This window comes from Silene latifolia, chromosome 1, assembly GCF_048544455.1.
Source record: "Silene latifolia isolate original U9 population chromosome 1, ASM4854445v1, whole genome shotgun sequence".
Lineage (NCBI taxonomy): Eukaryota > Viridiplantae > Streptophyta > Magnoliopsida > Caryophyllales > Caryophyllaceae > Silene > Silene latifolia.
Window position 1 is genome coordinate 74944245 of NC_133526.1, and position 17125 is coordinate 74961369.

The 17125-nt window shown below is 41.2% G+C and overlaps 1 non-coding gene across 1 annotated transcript; it reads left to right on the plus strand.

Annotated features, from left to right (window-relative positions):
* Window positions 1-328: 328 nt before the first annotated feature.
* Window positions 329-435, plus strand: LOC141624493 (small nucleolar RNA R71). Its single transcript, XR_012534304.1, has one exon. It is a non-coding gene; the product is annotated as a small nucleolar RNA R71 (small nucleolar RNA).
* Window positions 436-17125: the final 16690 nt, after the last annotated feature.

Here is a 17125-nt window from a genome sequence, read left to right on the forward strand (position 1 = left end):
TGCCGTCATGGTAATAACATGATGCTTTCGTGATTTTGAGGCTTCTTCAAGTCTAGCCATAACTTTTTCAAACTTCAAATTGATGGTATCAATGTGAGCACTAAGTTGAGCACCCAATTGAGTAACGGAGTCCACTTCATGCTTTCCTCCTCTAGTAGCCTTGCGAGGTCTACTATATTGTGAGTTATGGACCGCCATTTCCTCAATCTTGTTCCAAGTTTGATTGTCATCAACTTCGGTGAACATTCCATTTGATCCCATGTTGAGAATGTTCCTTGAATCTTCATATAGACCGTTCCAAAATTGTTGTACCAAGAACCACTCGCTAAGTCCATGGTGAGGACATGAGCGACAAATTCCCTTGAACCGCTCCCAAGCTTCATACAAAGATTCTTCATCCCTTTGCTTAAAACCCGTAATTTGAGCTCTTAGTATGTTAGTCTTTTCCGGTGGGTAGAATTTTTTGTAGAAAGTTAGAGCCAACTTCTTCCAAGAATCAATTCCGAGAGTGGCCTTATCAAGGCCCTTCAACCATTGTTTCGCGGTGCCAATTAGAGAAAAAGGAAATAAGACCCATCGAATTTGGTCTTGAGTTACACCGGTTTGAGAAATCGCATCACAATAGTCACAAAAGGTCTCCATATGAGAGTGAGGGTCTTCACTAGGCATCCCCCCAAATTGGCTCCTTTCGACTAATTGGATAAATGCGGATTTAGCAATGAAATTTCCGGTCAAATGTTGTGGTGTGGGAGTACCATTGGGTAGGTTCTCCTCGGTGGGTACGGAATGTGATGAAAACTTAGGCATTGTGGGTTGATTTTGTGTTGGGTTCTCCTCACCTTCTCTTGCAAAAGGGTTGATGAACTCAATAATTGGTTTAATATCTACAACCTCACTAATACCTCTCAAATTTCTCCTAGCAAGTCTTCTATTGGTTGTCAAGGTTCTTTCAATTTCACGATCAAAAGGTAACAAATCACCTTGTGACCTTCTAGACATGCAAAATATCAAACAACTCGAAAACAATTAGAACAAACCTTGAGGAGTTTTACTTCCCCAAGGCAAAGAAAGTCACAACTAATAACAATATAAGAAAATCTAAATCAAGATAACACCGTCCCCGGCAACGGCGCCATTTTTGGTCGGACTAAATCTTTTCGGGGACTTGTCGTTAGGAGCACCTAGACCAAAACACAATTTATAGCTTCACAAACAACTCTACAATTAGTAAAGAGGCAAGTAAAGGTCGGATCCCAAGGGACGGGAATTGAGATGAGATTTCTATTGAAATTAGTGGTGTCTTAGGGGTGTCACAATTTGGGTTGATGTAGAAGGTCACTAAACTAAATAGCAATGAAAGTAAATAAGCAAGATGAATTGAAAGGGTTGTACACAATTGATAAAAAGCACTAGGGTATCATGGGGTCATAGGGGATTCATGGGAATTGATCATACAATCATGTTCTCAAATTATAAGCAAGCAATTATTGTTGTGATGGATTGAGTTGGGTTATATCTTACAATCCTAGGAAAGTTTGGGTCCCGGAGCCGAATCGATTAGATTGTACAACACCTACAAGTCGACTTAGTCTTCCCTACTCAACAACATGCATGGTCTAATGAGACTCGAGTTGGTTTATATCTTACAAGTCTCATTGAAAAGGTAGATGATGGGTAAAACATGCAAGGATTCATAGGCTCTCATTTCATCAAACATAACATGTGCATGAGTTGAGATCAAAACAAGCAAGCAAATAAACCATGAAAGCATATTAATTTAAGCATGAATCATTCCCCATGTTGGTTTCCCCTAATTACCCATTAACCCTAGCTATGGAACTACTCACTCATTATCATGTTGAACATGCTAGCAAGGTTGTCAATCATACCAACAAAGTGAAACATGATGAACAAATGAAAGTAATTAGCAATAATTAAAAAGGGATTAAGAGAATTATACCTACTAATGATTCCAATAATAAAGCAAAGAATAAAAGAATTACTTGATGCTTGATTGAGAGGTTGTCAATCTCCCAATAATAACCCAAATAATCTTCAATTACCCAAAATAAAGGATGAACAAAGGAGAGATTAAGGAAATAAAACTTGTATTAAAACTTGATTAATTGTTGATTACCAAACTAAAGAGAGATTTGATTGATATTAACTACTCTAAGAATTAATAAGAAGAACATGCTCTTCCAATTAGACTAATGGGGTATTTATAGTGGAAATTAGGTGGATGCATTAGGGTTAACTAAGGGCTTAAATGACGATTAAGTCCCTACTTAAGGAAACGCCGGTATTTTCTGAAGGATGGGCATCTTTCTTGAAGCTTGAAGAAACGAATTTGCGTTGTCTTGTAATCCGTGCGTCTTAGGCTCGGGACGGCCGCATTCGTGAGTCTCTGCCCGGGCGTCTTTGGGAGAAGACGGGCGTCTTCTGGTAGCTTCTGCCCGGGCGTCTTGTATGGAAGACGCACGGATTGTGGTGCTGGGGACGGGCGTCTTCAGGACAATCCGCACGGATTGCTGCTCAGACTTGTTTCTTCTTCTTTTCTTCCCTTTTCTTCATAAACTCCTTGGGGATTTCCTTGGGGATGCAAGTATCTTTCCTCATCATTGCCCAACTACTATAATATGTACAAAGGCCTTCTAATCTTGTCTCTCCTTGATGCTTGGTCATTGGATTCAATCAATTTAGTCTCATTTTGCCATGAAAATGCAAGGTTTGCACTCCTTTCCTACCAAGGACACAAAACCTCAAAGAATATGCAAAACAAAGAACTAAAGACAATAAATGACCCAAATATGCACTAAAAAGCATGGGAACAAGGCTAATTCGGGGACTAAATATGCGCTAATTATGGTCACATCAGAATGTCTCCTTCAGAGGAGGGAAGAGCAGCTGGTCGATCTCCAGCCAGTATGGTACCTTGTCCACATTCCCAAAACCCTCTGGGAATTGAGCAGTAATACCTCCGCTAGATGAAGCACGAGGACTGACAGGAGGAGTAGGCGGATGGCGAGATAACAGGTCAACCTCTAAGGGCTCAGGAACAGCAGAACTGGAATACGTAGGAGGAGTCTGGAAGGAAGCAGCAGGAGCAATCCTCTTGGAGGCAGATGCCACGTCAGGACTGGTAGAAGGTCTCTTCCTTTTGGCGCTTTGGAGGATGATTTCTAAAGGGTCAACTTTTGAGCCTGCAAGCAGATGTAGTCTCAGGCGTCAGGACAACTAAAGCATTAATAAAAGATGCAAACTGAAACGATTGTAGTAAGCTCACCAGAAGACATGCTGTGAGCTGATTGAAGAGGATTGGAAGAGGAAGCAGGTGAAAAACCAGGGAGCAGGTCTGGGAACTTTCTCTCAGATTCAAAGATACTGAACAATTTGCTGCAGGCAGGGATCTTGGCACCAATGCGAGTCAGGTCACAGGGGCCTGCACGAAGACGATGAAGTAAGCTGGTAAGCAGCGAAATAAATAAATCAGGTGACAGGAAGGCTACTTACTCGAAGTTATAACCCATTTCTCGAAGATGTAATCGGCAGGAGGCTGGATGGAGTCCTTCCTCACAAAGAACAAGTCCTCAAACCATTTCTCATCACGGGATTTGGACACATGCCGAAGGAGCCTCCACGGCCCGGAATGAGAATTGACCCCTACCCAGGGTCCTGATGTTGTACATATGGGCTAGATCACCCAAGGTGATAGAATTACCAGTGTTTTGACCGACGGCCAGAGAGTAAAGAAGAACCCTCCAGATGGCAGCAGAAATTTGTGCCATGGCAAAATTATTCGTAAAAATGAAATCTTGGATGAGTTTGGGAAAAGGAAAACGGAGGCCATATTTAAACGAGTACAAATAAAAACAAACCCATCCAGGATGAAGGGCATCGGCTTTCTGACCCGGTTCAGGGATGGCAATATCCACCTCGTCACCAAGACCAAGCAAACCCTTGATCGTGGGAATGTCAGCAGCAGTCAAAGCAGAATCGCAGTCGTGGGGATACTTAAAGAGTCCCCGAGAAGGAAAGGTTGGGTCAGCGGTCAGCCGGTGCAGAGGTTGATCGGGTTTTACCCATGGTGGAAAAGAGAAAATGAAGATTAAAGAAGGAAAAGGGGAAGAATACCTGATGAGAGTAACAATGGAGAGCGGAACAGTGAAGCCGGCGAGGTAAGAGAAGAGGAAGGTTGAGGGTTTAGAGAGAAGGAGAGTTTTTGAAATGATTTGGAGTAAATGAAAGTACAAAGTGGGGGTTGGGGTTATAAAGAGGAGAGAGGGAGTAGGGTGCGAGAAAAGAGGAGTGGGGCGGCTGACGTGATGCAGCTGCATGAAAAGAAGTACAAATAATTACGGCTTAGGGTTTTAGCATTCGATTACGTAAATTCCTTGCTCGACACCTTGAAGCGTACTTCACAAGAAATTTGGGGCAAACTGTTTGGGCTAAAAATAGCACAATAAAGGGAAGGCCCACTTGATAAAATAAAAGGCTATGGGAGGGGTGACAAGGAGGAAGGAAGCCCGTAGTTACAGAAGGGGGAACGGGCTGGCGTATACGGAAAGAAGACCAGGGGCCCATCAGAGGAGACGTCCAGATTAAGGAAAGAAGAGTCAAAGAGAATTTAGGTAGAAGTCAGTGAGATCAGGGAGAATTTGGGAAGGCGGCCGAATATGGAAAGAGTTCTTATGGAAATTATATTCCCTTTCCATAGTCAGGGTAGGACATGTCTAGGATTCTCACCCTATAAATAGCCAAGGAAGCAAATCATAAAACACATCCACATATTCACACATTGACGCGAAGACCTCAGCATATTCTCATACTCATATATACATCCGCCCAAGATCTTGCAGGACAAATACCTCGTGCCAGCAAGATTAGCACTACGTTACTATTGTAATCATCCTCCTATTCAAGTATAGTGCAATATTTGGAAGGGTACCGTCCCTCCCGCGGTTGTTCCCACATTGGGTTTTCCGCGTCACCAAATCTCACGTGTTAATTTATATTTCGCACTTAGTTTCTTTTTTTACGTATCAATATACGAGCAATCATACGATCAACCAACGAGTAAGACCGCATTGACCCTAAACAACCAATTCGGTAAAAAATACCTAAACATCCAACATGGCAACGGAAACGATGTTCTTAGATAAAGAAGGTACAAAATAACAATTATGTAAGTACAACTCAAAGCCATTAGCCAAAACAAGTACGTAAGTCCCTCTTAAAGTGGCGGCTACCCTAGCTCCATTTCCTAGTCGGAGATCTACATCACCCTTGTTTAGCTTTTCCACGTTTCTAAGCCCCTGTAAATGATTACAAAGGTGAGAACCACAACCGGTATCCAATACCCATGTTGAGGTGGAAGTATAATTTATATCAATAACAAAGATTTCGGAAGAAATATTACCAAGTAGAACGTCAAGTCCATGATTGATATATCCCCAAAAAAATGGGGCAATTCCTCACCCAATGGCCCATGCCATGACAATAAAGGCATATATTATTGCCAGTCCCACTAGCCATTAAATCCCTATGGTTTGAATTAGACCTCTTACTTCTCTTCCTCCTTTTGAACTTTCTCTTCTTGATAGCAAGCTTTTTGCTAAAACTCCCACTAGCTTTATCATTTCTCCTTGCCTCCAAAGACAAGGATCCCATGGTGTTATCTTCACAAGACTTATCCACTAAGTTGCTAGACATGAGAGGAGGTGAGGAAGTAGTAATGAAGTTAAGATTACCATCGGAACCAATGCCAAAATGAATTTCTCTAGTCGTATCAAGGTTTTTTAGTGAGCAAATTTCGTCGAACGATTTGTGACATGATTCAATGGTGATCGGTGTTAATGAGTTGGATGAATCCATTGCGGTAAAAGATAACTACAAAACGGATATGAAGGAAATTGATTAACATTTATCGTTATAATACTTGTAAACATTAAGACAAGTATAGCATTTATATAGTGACCTTTACCCAACTATGATAAATGATTCCGAGACCCAAAATTCATATTAACTTGGATGTGAGCCAACGGGCCCTCTACACCTTTACTAATATAACTTGGTGGGTTAACCCTCTTAATCGATTCTACAATTAGAACTCTCGGACGATAAATTTACGTTAAGTTCATCTTTAGCCCGAACCTATTGCGGCTACGGTCGCAAATACTTTCGTTGAGATCAACCAAATTTTCAAAGTGTAATAACTTATTTATTACCCCACTTACCCAACGTCAATTGAAGCACCCTGAAAAATCGTATTGTACCCCTTATAAAATTGAGATTCATGAGCTCCTACTATTTGGTAAGGCTAAGTCTCAATCTTTTGAAAGTAAAGGTCTTGTCAATTTATTATCCATCAATTTTAATTGAGCTAAAAGCCAAATTATCGATAATCATAATTGACACAGTCGAAGACTCGATATGATAAGCATGTGTTGTTATGGCGATTTGGCAATGCATGCAACATATTAAAAGAAATGCAAAGCAAATAATAAATTCCTAGTATGGCCTTCCTAAAATAGAAAATCAAATAATCTATTAAAAATTCCGAAACCAACTCCTTTGGTCCCTTGATTCTTCAAGTGGCATGCCTCCCAAGAACACCGTCTTCGTCGGAACGCCTTTCCGAATGGCACCGTCTTGAAGGAACTCCGGAATTACAAATAATAATGAAATACATAGCTATTCCTATTATACATTTGTAATATGAAAAACTAATAAAAATAAAAGTGATACGAGATTACATTAAATTACAACCGAATCAATATCCCCTTACATTACAGGACATATCGATTAAAATTAAGGCCATACTAAGATAAAATTACATAATTCAAAATTACATAAATAAAATATGACATTCAACAATGAAATATGCAACATTATAATATGTATCTAACATGCCAAATTATGCGCCAAATCGCCCTATTTAACTTATATCGTATATGTAACCCGGTTTTATGGAAATTCACGATATTTAACTTATTAAAATCGCTAAATAATACTAAAATCTAATTTTATTCCAAGTTGATTATCCTAACTCTCTTAGGACTCAAAAATTAGTCGTAACTCATAACTCAATTTTGACAATAATTTAACTTGATATAATATTTATGCTTATTTTTTACCCTAAAATCATAACTTTTATGAAATAAATCCAAATTAAATTACAATAATTTTGAAATTTGAATTTTAAATTTTTTAACATTCTGGAATATATCCATGACACTCATAATATCAAAAATTATGGTTTAAAATTTTCGAATTTATTTCAAGAAAATGTAGTTGCGATTTATCGGTTTTATCAAATAAAACATCTAAAGCATATGAAAATTAATATAATCAATTTTTCAACTTTATATCTGATAAGTGGGATATAAATTCAACCTAAAATAATTTTCTCATGCCATGTAATTCATTTTAGCTATTTATGCTAAAATAGTCACTATTTATGTCATTTTTACACTAAAAATTCACAAATCATGCAAAATGAATCAAGTTCATCTTAAATTTTACACAAATTGAGTAAAATATGCATGTGACAACATATTAAAATTTCATGGCCTGTTTCGAAGTTTAACTATTTTTAACCATTTTACCTCCATTTAATCCATTTTTATCTCTTAAAAAATCATAAATCATGCAAAATAAATCAAATTTATACGAAATTTTACATACAATAAGAAAAATATGCATGTGAGGTCATATAAAAATTTCAAGGTCAGAAACTAAGTCTAACTATTTTTATCATTTTAAATACCATTTTACCCATTAAAATGTAATAAAATCACTAAAAATCGTTAAAACAAGCAATAAAATACCATAAATCATCAAAATGACCTAAATATATTTTAGGATTATAATATACAATATGCATTATGATTTCGTGACATTATCTTATAAATCACAAATTATTAGTTTTAATTAAGTTACTAATAACTCGAAAAAACTATAAATCGATTACGCATGTAACATCCTATGCTCTGATACCAATTGTTAGGTTTATATAACTATTATTAGACATTTCTAATAGTGATCTAATTAACATTTTAACTTAGTCATGTAAGATCTAGTGCATGCATAACTAAAATGAAATAAAAGAAGACAATGTTCCTTACATTGTATTTGGTTCGAAATTTTTGGGCACAAATAAGGACACCTTCCTTATTTGTTCTTGAGCTTAAATATTATGGATGATTGTTTGGGCCAAAATTGGCATAGTGATCTGTTGAAGGATGACCCCATTTGGTTGCTGTCTAAGGAGCTGGGCCGTGGGGATAAATCAAACACAAGGAGCCCAAGAGCAAGTGGAATCTGCCTAAGGAGTTGGGCCAAGGAGCGTGCAATGGTGGGAAGGCCCGCTGTCAAAGGATGCCCGTGTTTTGGAAAGCCATCAGGGAGACTTTAGGGAGAATTCTGGGAGATTAGGGAGAATGGAGGGAGAAGACTCGTTTACGGAAAGAGTTGTGATAGAGCTAATATTCCTTACCATAATCCGGGTAGGATATATCTAGGGTTCTTACCCTATAAATAGCCAAGGAGTCAAACGAGAAAAGGCATTCAAAATCTCACGCATAAACGCAACCTATTGTGCTAGCTAGATTTACATTCCGTCTCCATTGTACTCATTCTCTCATTAACAAAGCTAGTGCAATCCTTGGAAGGGTACCGTCCCTTCCCGCAGTCGTTTCCCACATTGGGTTTTCCGCGTCACCAAATCCCACGTGTCAATCTTTACTTACGTACTTAATTTCTTTTTTTGCATTAAACACAAACATACAATCAACATACAACGAGTAAGACCGCATTGACCTCGCTTAACCTAATTCGGTAAAAATTACCAAAACAGTTTGGCACCCACCGTGGGGCATTGTGGTCGTCAATCATTGATTACTCAGACGTATCATGGACAAGCAAACGTCAGCATCCGTGTCAGGGAGCGGTCAGCCGTTGATACCACCCAACCCAGTTCAGAATCCAGCATCAGCGGCACAAACTCAGGCTCCCGGGCACACTCTTAGAACCACATCCGTGACAAAAGTCACTCTACCTCCTAGAACCCCTACTGTCACGGCCCAACCCAGATTAGACAGGAATAAAACAAGCTCCGGCCTTACCCCACCACCTAGTCCAACACAAACCCTGCTTAATGGCATGGAGAATCTTCAGAAGGTCATGGAAGATATGCGAGAAGATTAGGGAAAAGCTGAAGCTGAGGCAAGGAAGACGAACAGGGAACTCTAGACGCAAATAGACATTATTAGGCAGCAGTCCAGCACACCAGCAAGCACGGAGGGAGAAGGTCGAGCCCCGGTAGTAGATCTTACCCAGGAGGCATCAGGCAGCAGGAGTCAACTTCGACAGATACCAGCCGAGTTGGTAACATGATTAAACCTGACAGCAGTACTAACAGGAGAAAGAATAACTCCACAAGGGCTAGGATACCTCACGCGAGACAGCTAGCAGCTAGCCAGCCGCGTAGAAGTACAACTAGGTACCCTCCCAGTTGGTAATTTCATGGTAACTAACCAGACACCTGGTGCAGGATCCGCAGGTAGCCCGCATGTAAGCCGACATCAAGGAACGCTCGTGACCTCAACACCATTAGCTACCATGCCGCACCAGAACCTTCAAGAGTTCGGGCGTGGAAGCAGCACTCCAAATCAGCAGGCAGCAGACAGACAAAACCCGGACTCAGGAAGCCTAACCAACCAGCAGTACCTGGAGCTAAGAGAGATGTTGAATAGGGTCCCAGCATTGCCACCTCTACTCGAGAAGGCGGCACCCGACAGCTATGCTGACTCGCCATTTATGGATGCCATATCCATTGTTGCCATGCCAAAGGGATTCAAAAATCCAAACATGCCTCTCTTTGATGGCACTACAGATCCCTTTGATCACATGAGCCAGTACAAGCAGAAAATGATGACACTGACAGTTGTAGGACGAGTAAAACAAGCCTATATGTATAAGGGGTTTGGATCCACACTGTCGGGGCCAGCACTCTGATGGTTCGTAAGCCTGCCTAACATGTCAATATTTACGTTTGCCGACCTGGTAAACGTATTCACTCAGCAATTTGCAAGCAGCCGGAAGCCGCAGAAGCACGCATGAGACTTGTACATAATTGTTCAGGGAGCCGGTGAGACCTTTGGAGAGTACAACACTAGATTCAACAATGAGAATGTGGCAGTACGGGAATGTGACGTGTCAAGAGTAGTGGAAGCCTTCAGAAGGGGCCTACACCATGAGTCTGACCTATATAAGCAGTTAACTATGCACCCGTGTCATAGCTTTGAGGCGGTGCAGGAGAAAGCAGCAGCTGCGATCAGATTGGAAGAAGACATCCTAGCTAGAACCAGCATGCCAAGTACACCAAGCATATCCAGCACCTCAGCCATGGAGAAGTCAGGCAGAAAGCAACCCACCAGCAAGAAGGATGAAAGATACAGGCCATATGGAAGGGGAGTCAACATAGTCGATAACAGAGAAAAAAATCAGCAACTCCCCACACTGGTAGAATATGGGTTCACAACTGGCGACGGAGGAATCCTGAAAGCACTCAGAGAGATGGGAGATGGGGTAAGATGGCCCAGACCACCAGTAGAGGGACAGGCATGGCGAAAGGATTGCTACACACTGAGCATGGAGATTAGGCGCCTCTATAAACAGGGAGAACTTAGCCACCTATTACCACGTCGGGGCAAGCAGCAAGATAAGGTAGGCTCCGCAAAGCCTGTAGCTCCACCCTCATGCACTAAGATAATAAACGTGATAACAGGCGGCTCAGACTTAAGCGGATTGATAATTCAACAGCCAAAAGGCGTGCCACTGAGACTAAGGGAGATAAACCAGAAACCTCTTGTAGAATTTCCCATAGTGATCTACCTGCGATTGCTTTTGACGAAGAAGATGTACGTGACGAGAAAGAGCATCATGACGCACTCATCATAACTCTATCAATGGCCAACTGCACAGTCAGAAAGGTCCTGGTGGATACTGGTAGCTCGGTCAACTTGATCATGCTGAAAACCATAGAAAACATGGGTTATGCGAGAAGGATTTGTAGAAGAAGACTATCCCGCTGGTGGGGTTCAGTGGAGAGACAACCAACTCATTGGGCGAGGTAGTGATCCTAACCTACGTTGGGGGGGGGTCAACAAACAGGTAAGGTACTTGGTCATAGATGGACCATCTACCTACAACGTCATTCTTGGAAGGCCATGGTTGCACCTAATGAAAGCAGTCCCCTCAACATACCATCAATGCATAAAGTTCCCCACGCCATGGGGAGTAGAAACAATACGAGGAGATCAGGAGGAAGCTAAAGGCTGCAACAAGAAAGCGCTAAAGTGCGCTGCCAGCTCCCCATCATAGCAATTACAGAAGCAACATGTCCAGGATGAATACATTGAGCCTCCAGCCGAGGAGTTAGACCAGATCAACCTGGACAAGCTGCACCCAGATAGAACCGTATTAATAGCGGCAGGGTGCACGGAGACCCCAGACAACGCCTAATTGAGTTCTTGATGGCCAACATGGATTGTTTCGCATGGTCCCATGACAACATGATAGGAATAGATCCGTCCATCATAACACACAAACTCAGCGTGGACCCAAAATGCAAGCCCATCCAGCAGAGACGGAGGAAGTTCGCAGCTGAAAGGAATAAGGTGATCAACCAGGAGGTAGATAGCCTGCTAGCAGCAAACAAGATAAGAGAGGTAAAGTACCCAGAGTGGCTGTCAAACGTGGTGGTAGTACCTAAGAAGAATGGAAAGTGGAGAGTATGTGTGGACTTCACCGACCTCAACAAGGCATGTCTAAAGGACCCCTTCCCGCTACCACACATTGACGCAATGGTGGATGCGACAACTGGACATGAAATGTTAACATTACTGGATGCTTGGAGTGGCTATAATCAGATCAAGATGGATCCTGCAGATGAAGAGAAGACGGCATTCATGTCTGAAAGAGGAATATACTGTTACAATGTCATGTCATTCGGCCTAAAGAACGCAGGATCCACATATCAAAGATTGGTCAACCGTATGTTCAAATAACAAATAGGAAGAACCATGGAGGTATATATTGACGATATGGTGATAAAGTCAGAGAAAGCTACGGATCACATGCAGCATCTGGCAGAAACATTCAGCTCCCTCAGAGAGTACAAAATGAAGCTAAACCCGTCTAAGTGCACCTTTGGAGTTTCCTCCGGCAAATTCTTAGGCTACATTGTCACTTAAAGAAGAATAAAACCCAGTACCGAGCAGATTAAGGCCGTATTACAGCTAGAGTCACCAGAAAAACCAAAGGATGTACAAAGGCTAGCTGGCAAAGTGGCAGCTTTGAGCAAGTTCATCTCAAGATCCTCAGACAAGTGTAGACTATTCTACGATATATTGAGAAAGAGCCAGAAGTTTGAATGGACTGCAGAACACGAGCAGGCATTCAGGAAGCTGAAGCACTACCTCAGTAACCCACCATTACAATCAAAACCAGAGCAAGGAGAACCATTATTCCTTTACTTAGCTGTCATAGAGGTAGCAGTAAGTGCAGTTCTGGTCAGAGAGCAGGACAAGGAGCAAAAGCCAGACTATTATGTAAGCAAGTCTCTGCTGCCAGCAGAGACCAGGTACACATCTCTTGAAAAATTAGTAATAGCACTGGTAATTGCATCTTACAAACTGCACCCCTACTTCGAGTCCCACACCATACATGTTGTAACCAATTACCCATTTAAATCCGTGATGAGGAAGCCTGAGCTGTCAGGCAGAATGTCAAAGTGGTCCGTACATATTAGTGGATACGACATCAGGTATGATCCAAGAACAGGAATAAAGTCGCAGGCAATGGCGGACTTCGTGTCAAACTTCAGCCCAGCTATCCTGAATCTGGCAGACGAAGAGATCCTAACCCTCAAAGGGAACATGGAAGCAGAACTCTGGCAGATGCACATCGATGGAGCCTCCAACCAAAGGGAGGTAGGTGTAGGACTAATCCTGCGATCACCAAAGGGAGATCTGATAGCACAAGCAGAAAGATTTGAATTTAAGGCAACTAACAATGAAACAGAATACGAAGCCTTAATACTAGGAATGCAGCTAGCTCTAGAATTGGGAGTCAGAAACCTACAAATATATAGTGACTCTTTGCTAATAGTTAACCATGTGAATGATGAATTCATAGCCAGAGACTCGAAGATGATCGCTGGTCGGGAATCACTTGGAGCTTAATTTTCGGTTACTTGTCATTAGGAGCACCTAGACCAAAACAATATTTATAACTTCACAAACAACTCTACTATTAGTAAAGAGGCAAGTAAAGGTCGGATCCCAAGGGACGGGTATGGATGTAAGATTTTTGATTGCAAGTAGCGGTGTCTAGGGGTCTCACGATTTGGGGTTGAGATGAGAAGATCACTAAACTAAATAGCAATAAAAGTAAACAAGCAAGATGATGTGGACAATGGGCCCACGGGGGCGCTTGGGAAGAACAAGTGTTTGCATTTATGGAGTCGCCACCAATTTATTGTGGAAAATTGGAAACCGTTCGAATACCTCGTGTCATGTCAAGACAAAGTAGTGACATGAACACCAAGAACTCGTTACCCTTAGCATTCTATGTCTAGAATGACTCTCATGGATGCCAATGAACACAGATGTTCACAGAGATCTGGAGTAAGGGGTGAGGGTACATATTAGGAAGCTCTTTTGATCGAACACCTAATCCCGCCCGCCTCGATAGCGGCCTCTACTAATGATTAGGGAAATTATCTATACTCGATATATTGTCGGTTATATGCATGCAATGCAACATCCATAGAATTAATCCTAACATGTGAGAATTAATACTAAGTCGGTAAACAATTAATTTAGCATACAATAAGGTCGAATCGGGATTTAAGTTCAATTACATGTGAAAGCATACAAGTGATACAATAAATATAAATAAAATAATAAATACAATAAATATTACAATAATTACATCGGATTTAATGATTTATGTCGAAAATACATCTAAAACGGATAATTTGGAAAATAAATAAATAAACAAATTAACGAACAAGAATTAAGGGTGATAATACGATTAATAGTAGACTAATACGTAAGCTAAAACTAAGTCAAGGCAACACGGGAGTTCAGAGACAAAAGTCAGCCAGGAAGAGGCGCAGCAGAGCTGCGCCCTCTGGAAGAGGCGCAGCAGTCACTGTGTCTGTTCCTTGGCTCAGTTCTGGCTGTGAAGCCGGAATTGCAAGTCATTAATATTCGTTGGTGATTTTAATGCTTTATTAATATTATTTACTCGGATGGAAGTGATTAATAGGTTATTTACATATGATTGACGGTCATGAAAGCAATAAACATGGATGAAACGGAACAAGGACGAATTAATACAAAGATTAAAGAGATTAATGAGCAAATTAAACAAACTAACTAATTAATTAATTAGGTTAATTAGATGGACTAATGACGAGCTAATGATGAATATGATAATAAACAGGTGAAAATATATCAAAGATCGAATTCCAGAAACCCAATATGAATGAATCAAATTTCTACAACCCGGTTTGACTTTAGTGACGAAAACCCGCAAATATTAATTACTTGGAATTGAAGTCGGAAATTAATGAGATGAATTATATGTTAATGACGATGAACAATATACATGTCAAATTATTATGTTCAGATTGTTACATTAAAACAAGGAACAAACGAAAGAAAAAGAAAAAGAACGAACGAATTAACGAAAGACGAAGGAAGAAGAAAGGAAGCAGGAACTGCGGCAGCCTCACGAAGAGGCGCAGCAGGTACTGCATCCCTTCGAAGAGGCGCAGCAGTTGTTGCGTCCTTTCTCGACGTTTGTCCTCTGATAATCCGTAAAAAGGGTTTTAAACAAAGGGTTTTAGAAGTCGGTTTTAATTGTATTTTCGACATAAACCTTACAATATGATTGCAAAAGATAAATAACAAAAAGTAAAAGAGATATTTACACCCTCAAACTTACATGTTTGACGAAACGAGATGAACTAAGTTTACAATTAGTGATGCTCGACTCGAATGTAACGAAAGTGCCCTCGTAAGAGGAAAGCGATTAAGATTGATTAAAGTTGATTATGGTGTAGTTGGTCAAATTGGTCGGTCATGCAAAACGAGGCTGGTACTCAGAAGGATCCGAGCTTACGTGGTCGAAAGTTCAAGCACGTAGACGCCAAAAAGTAAGAACGTGGTCTAGAATGCAAAGGGAGAAGAGAAGGGCGGACACTCGCGTGAGAAATATTTGAGACCGAAGGTCTCTATTTATATTAATCACGTGGAGGAAGTAGGGTTTTCGGAGAGACTTTGGAAGTGAATCTCGAAAAGATATGAAAAGATACGAAAACATACGCAGAAAAGGACTTGGGTAGAGGCGCAGTAGGGACTGCATCTCTTGGAAGAGACACAGCACCTCCTGCGTCCTTTCCCAGGTGGTTTCCTCCTGCGGAAGAAAGATTTCCGTGTTTAGTTTATGGAATAACGGAATAATTTGGTTTTCCTTAACATTTTGTGTGAATATTATGGGAAATTGTTTACCAAAGACTAAAATATTTATAAAAGATGGAATAGAAATATTTCGGAACATTCCAGAACATTCCGACTCGGCATTTTAATGGCTGTTAGAAAATGAAGACGGTTTTAGGCCCGGACTCCAAATGTACTCTCATTACTGTCAAAACGACCGTATCGGATTGTAGATGACATTTAAGAGGTAGACATAAATGTTTGAGCGATCACTTAACGATAAACTTACGAACTGTCGCAAATCGTTCCACGTACCAAACATGCGGCCCAATCATCACCGGGTGGTTTGCGGGAGGTGCAGAAATGAGGTATCTACAGAGCCCCCACTTTGACTGAGGCTTGGACAAGGCGAAAGTCAAAGTATAACCACCAGGTCAATCGAAGATTAGAACCTGACGACTATGGTGAAGCGAGGCGGCTCAAGGGGTCTGAACCAAGGACCTGTCGGCGGGAACATTTTAGAGTCTGTCGACTATCGGGGAGGGTCGTTTAAAGTCCATTAGACTACGTAAGGAGGCTCGCCAGCCATAAGAAGAGACCATACCTGAGATACCCCCGGGTGAAACGGATCAAGACGCTTCAAAGAAACTCTTTGTCCAAGATTACTTGGTGTCTGAAGGCATTAGGGGTCACAGGGATTCTGAAGAAACTTCTTAACACTTCCGAAGGCTAACTCTGAAGGCTATCTCTTACTAAAGGAAAGGCTGAAGGACAACTCTCTCTAAAGGACTGGAAGAGGAATTAACTGAAAAGGGGTTATCTGAAAGGATACTGAAAGGATTATGCTGAAATGTCTGAAGAAATAAAGGATTATTTGAAGGGAGGATTATCCCAAAGGTTATCTTAAGGTAAGTTTCTGAAAGATCTGAAGGGCTTATCCTGAAAAGGGCTACCTAACGGGATGAAGGATCACCTGGGGGATATAACGGTGATTTTGGGAAAGACAGCAGAACACAGTCTGGAACCGCTGGGTGAAATCTGCTTGTGTTCAGCTTCAAACAAACTTCGGAAGAATTTGGGGTCAATGTTAATCTCCATGTCTCGAGAGGAAGTGACTGTCGGTCATGAATTCTCGCTGGGGAACTTAATCGGGAACTTATCTCCATGTCTCGAGAGGGAAAGTCTATCCGTGTACTCTCGCTGGGGGAACATAATAAAGGCGTGTCGAAACACCTATCAAAGAAGGAACGCTCGTTGTGACAAGATAAATCTTGGATAAGAAAGGTGATAATTTGTTGTTGGCTTGGAAGATGTTGATCCGGGTGAAGAACATACGTCAAACGGACCAAATACGCGATGTAGCATCAAAGAAGAGGCGCACCAAGGATGGGCCCACAAAATAACAAACTCATAACGAATTTTTGAAAACTCGTATGAAGGGAAGCTGAGGAAAAGGCGCAGCAAGAGCTGCGTCCCTTGGAAGAGGTGCAGCACCTGCTGCGTCCATTCCTAGGTGTGGCTTTTCTGCGTAAAAACCCGATGAAACAGGGGTTTCATTTCATTTATTCGAAACACAAAATCTCAATTACTCTCTCGAATTCCAACCATTTCCG